This window comes from Galeopterus variegatus, unplaced genomic scaffold (assembly GCF_000696425.1).
Source record: "Galeopterus variegatus unplaced genomic scaffold, G_variegatus-3.0.2 Scaffold1012, whole genome shotgun sequence".
Classification (NCBI taxonomy): domain Eukaryota; kingdom Metazoa; phylum Chordata; class Mammalia; order Dermoptera; family Cynocephalidae; genus Galeopterus; species Galeopterus variegatus.
Genome location: NW_007727123.1, coordinates 389,067 through 394,307, shown reverse-complemented (window position 1 = coordinate 394,307; position 5,241 = coordinate 389,067). Strand labels below are relative to the sequence as shown.

At 43.8% G+C, this 5,241-nt stretch overlaps 1 protein-coding gene across 1 annotated transcript in view; it reads right to left on the bottom strand.

Annotated features, from left to right (window-relative positions):
- Nucleotides 1-5,241, bottom strand: part of SCAPER (S-phase cyclin A-associated protein in the ER) — a 396,020-nt gene that overhangs the window by 8,342 nt on the left and 382,437 nt on the right. The window lies entirely within an intron of this gene.

Here is a 5,241-nt window from a genome sequence, read left to right as displayed (position 1 = left end):
CGGGAGCGCCACTGCGCTCCCAAGCGGCGCACTGTAGCAGTGCACCACCGGGCCGGCCCTATGTGCTGCCATTTCTGACACAGGCTGAGAAAAATATGCCCTATGGTTTATTTTATTGATAAAGCATTTACTTATATCTTTATTTTAATTATTAGATACATATTCTTTTTAACACAGCCAAGTGGTCACCACTTTAGAATTTATAATGATACCATTATTAGAAGTCTTTTATTCTCCCTCTTTGTACAAAAATTAAGAACAAGTTTTTTTTTTTTTTTTGAATTTCATTGTTAAAATGCTATTATTGGAAGATTCACTAATTGAAAAGATATTAAACTGGCCAGTCTAGTTGGCGCAGGCACAATGTTAACTCAAAGATGATAATTCCTGGCTCCTGGTAAATTAGCACAGAACATGAGAGCTTACTTGGACTCCAGAACCTCACTGGGGTACAGCAGAGCCCCTTCGGGACCTATTGGTCCCCTCAAGGAACAAAGCTGGTTATCAGTTGCCTGTTTACAGAGGTCACCAGCAGAGTAGTGAGATGACCTGCCAGAGGCAACTACTTTTAAGTCCCTGGACTGCAGAAGATGTAAATGGACGTAGGCAGTTTGGTTACTTTCTGCTAAGGAGTTCTACCGATAGGACAATCTATGACAGGACTTAATCAGGTTACAGGTAAGAAGTTTACAAGGGCTGGTGAGAGCCCCCTTACTCTTCCCCCTGCCCCTCCCCCACAGCTTGACTATGAGCCAGAGTGAGACATCTAGTGAGCACTGTCCTTTGAACCACATTTCAGACATTGTGTGGAGATGGGATTAGGAAGTCCTAAAGGGGCCAACCTGTAGCACTGAGATTATATGGGCTAATTCAGGTGGGTCTGTGGCACAGGTAGGTGGCAGCCTGGTGTCATGAACACAGCTGAACAGTCAACATTAGCTAAGCACTTCCTTTGGGGGCAGGGAAGCAAGGCTGGGAATGTGAACAGCCTGACCTTGATGCTCAGGGCGTTGAGGACCAGGAGAGAGTTGTTTGAGGGGCTTGTGATAGATGGGAGGGATGAGGACAGGGTTCAGTTTTATTTCATCCAGCAATTCACTCCTAGGCCTTAGATGGTCAAATGTCACCTTGGACTGCTCAAACTTTCCAAAGTCAGTAGCGTCATCATGGGACATGAGAGTCTTGCTGAATGAACAAAATGTGCATAAGTAAGGGACATCTCAGATTTACAATATGGTGTTTTCTCTATGTGCCTTCCTGGTGGAGCTGTAACTAAGTCAATAACTGTTGGTCTGTCATCTTTGTCCAGACAAAGGGCTACCCATAAGTCCTAAGGTGGGCACCACTGTGAGCTGGTCAAGCCACCTGCCCCACCTTTCAGGGCACATACAAAAATAAAGGGGCTTCCCATAGAGACTCCTTCAAGATATTGCCCCAACAGGAGGGAGTGACCTGGCTGTGAATTTCTTTGGTGGCCACAGTCATCAGCTATACACAGCAAGTACAGAACAGGTATGGCCTCAACAATAATAATCAGAAACAGCTTTTCAAATATGATGTCCACTTTCAGATGCACAGCAGGGCTCCAAGGAAACCAAGGAAATTTCCAGCAATATTCAGATCAAGAGACTGAAACTGAAGCTTGCTCTTAGGTGCAATTTGAAAATAGGTGCTAAATAAAGAACTAGGAGATCTGGGTTCCTGCCTTTATCACAACTAGTTGTACAATGCTGGACAAACTGCTCAATTGCTCTGGGTTATAAGGTGGTGAATTTTTTTAAAAGTAAACTTTTCATTGAATTTAACATTTTTATTGAAGTATAACACACACCCACTTAAGTGAATAGCTTAATTTCCACAAAGTGAACATATCAGTGTTTCCAAGTATCCAAATTATCAAAGAGACACAACCAAGAATGCTGGATCTTTAAATATATTCTTTCTCACTGAAAATTACATTCCTACATTTTGAACTTGAGAAAAATCATATGGGAGCTATTTGACTGTATTAGAACATAAGAGAGAGTGCTTCGGGGCTTTCCTGCAGTCACTCTTGACCATTCTCTGGAGAGAGGACCACGGGCAGCACAGGCTCCTCTTCTGCTCTTCTAAACAGAGGCCAGTGGGTATAATTCTACAGTCTCTGAGAAAGGGCATCTTTTTATTCAGATGCCCTCGGGACCTACCGCTTTTTTCTTTAGTGTCATTGAGGGATTAGGGGAGGGAGGGAGCGCAGGACACATCCCTGTGACTACTCCCTTTTCTTTTTGGAACTGTCAAAGGTTGTGGAAGTAGTGGCTTTAGAGAAAGGAAAGTTGTATGCTGGCAATGTGTGCTATAGCCAGGAAAGGGAGGACCAGGAAGATCTGGATACTGGGAATAAAAAGGAATCTAGTTTTTTTAAAAAAAGGAATCTGGAGTACATAAGTGGACATGCTGATTCTTTCATCTACTGCTGACCCCTGGCCACCCACTAGGTCTCTGGCTCCAACCTATGTGTTTCCCACCAAGTGAAGTTTAACTTGGGTGCACTGAGAGAGAGAGTCAGAAGAGAGCTCTAACTTCAGCAGACATTTACTGAGTGCCTTCTGTGCCCAGTGCCATATTCAGACATAGAATAAAGTCTCCTCCCTCGACACACAGTGAAGATGCAACATGTTGGGGAGGGATCATGCTTTAGCTCTTAGGGAGACGTGGTATGCACACAAATGACAATGACACAAAGGAGCCTGGGAAGGACACAGCGTGGCAGACCTGGGGAAACGATTGCTGCTTACTTAGGTGAATGGAGAAGGCTGTATTGAGAGGGTAGGTTGGACCTTGAAGGCTAGATCAGATCTGGGCACCTGGAATTTCAGGTAGAGGGAAAGAAGCTTACAGATTCGATACCAGACTGTCTTAGTTGGCTTGGTCTGCCATAACAAAAAATCATAGACTGGGTGGCTAAAACAATAGAAATTTGTTTCCCAAGTTCTAGAGGCTGGCAGTCTGCAATTAGGGTGCCAGCATGATTGGGTTCTTATGAGGGTCCTCTTCCTGCCTTGCAGATGGTGCCTTCTTGTTGTGTCCTCACATGACATTTCCTAAATGAGTGCAGGCAGAGAGATCTCTCTTCTTATAAGGCCACCAGTCCTACTGGATTAGGACTTACCCTAATGACCTCATTTAACCTTAATTACCTCCTAAAAGCCCTGTTTCCAAATACAGTCACATTGGGGGTTAGGGCTTTAACACAGGAATTTTAGGAGAACACAGTTTAGTCCATAGCACAGCCCTAAATCATTCCTCATCACTCCCATACAGAATGATGTTCCATTAGAAAGGCTACCATTGCTAATCAGGTGCATTTCGGAGTTGAGTGGCTTTTCTTGGGCCAATCATCTCTCAGTGGCCATAAGCCAGGAAGCCACAGGCTCAAGAGTCCTGACCTTAGGTATCCCTGGGCTCTAGGTCTGGCTCTGCCCCTGATGTGCTCTGGTTAGTTAGCTGACTTGAGCCTCAAGGTCCTTTCTATAAAATGGGGGTAGATGGTAGCCCTCAGGGTTCAGATAAGGATCAATAAGAGTGTCTGTGACCACAAAGTACAAACCAATGTTAGTTATGAGTGTCTGGTTGCTCACCAGCTCTGCTACTCTGAGCCTTCTCCTGCTGGATCTGATTTCCACACGCTTGCACGACCAGAAGCCCCCTCCCAGTGTGAGGCCTACAGAATGCTTTCCATTATCCTACCCCTATCTCTCCATAGGGGCTGCTGTTTGGAGTAGAGGGTCTGGCAGAGGCAGGCCCTGCTGTCTGGCTGGGACTCATGAGCAAGCTTCATGCCACCTGGGAAGCCATTGCTGAGGTCTCTTCCTGGCCCTGCCTTCACAGAAGAGAGCTATGCAAACAGTGCTGGGGATGCCAGCCAGGATCTTGCGGTGGCAGAATAGGAAATGCATTCTGACAGCTCTGAAAAGAAAATCCCAGCATAAGCATGATCCAAGAAACACAAGTAAGTGGCACAGAGAAACAGAGGCTTAGCTTACTATGCGTGTGTGTGTGTTGACACTGTTGTGCTAGACTTGTCAATCTAAAAACGGAGCAGGAAGGGCCAGAGCTAATAGGTTAGTGGTGTGGCTCCTGATTCAGACCCAGGATGAGCTTCCTTCAAAGCACTTAAGGGATTCCTTAAGCTCAGGAAGTCTTTGTGGGCAGCACAGCCAGAGACCTTTCCTTTTTAACTCAAAGACATGGTAGCAGCTATCACACACGTAATTGTATGTGGCTTAATTACCAGTTCCAGAAGGGCAGGAACTGTGCCTTCTACTATTGTGCCCTCTGTTGTTCTGCTGGAGGACTAGGCACAGAGGAGGTCCTCAAAGTTACTGGAATGAATGAAACAAAGTGACAGAGGGCCCACAGTTTACAAACTTATGGGTGCCTTTCCTTGGGGGAGAATCATACCACATTTCTTTTCATGAGGTATAGATGCCTTTTTCTGACTTGGAGGCCTCAATGGTGTCTGCATCATGTGGCCTTAGATCCCTAAAGAATACATTTTGTGTACAAAAAATCAACTCAAACTGGATCTAAGATTTAAATGTAAGACCTGAACTATGAAACTACTAGAATAAAACAGGGGAAACACTTCAGGACACTGAGCTGGGCAGACTATAAGACCTCAAAAGCACAGGCAACACAAGAAAAAACAGACAAATTGGATTATATCAAACTAAAAAGCTTCTGCACAGCAAAGGAAACAACAGAGTGAAGAGAAAACACACAGAATGGGAGAAAGTATCAGAGTTTGTGGGTTTCAGGGGACGAGAGAAGGAGAGAGAAATGAATAGGTGGAAAACAGAGGATTTTTAGGGTGGCGAAACTATTCTGTATGATGCTGTAATGGTAAATACGTGGCATTATGCATTTGGAAAAACACATAGAAATGTAAAACACAAAATGGGAACTCCAATGTAAAAACTGAGTTAATAACAATGGATCAATATTGGTTCATAAGTGTAACAAATGTACTATAGTAATGTAATCTTAATAATAGGAGAAACTGTGCGTATGTGGGGGGTATGGGAACTATCTTCTGCTCAATTTCTTTGTAAACTTAAAGCTGCTATAAAAATAAAGTCTATTTCCTAGGAGGAAAAAAAAAAGGCTTACAGAAAGCATGCACATAAAAAATGGTGCTCAAAAAAAATTAGTGATAAATCTGTCAAAAAAAAAAAAAAAAAAAAAAAATGGATTTTGTGA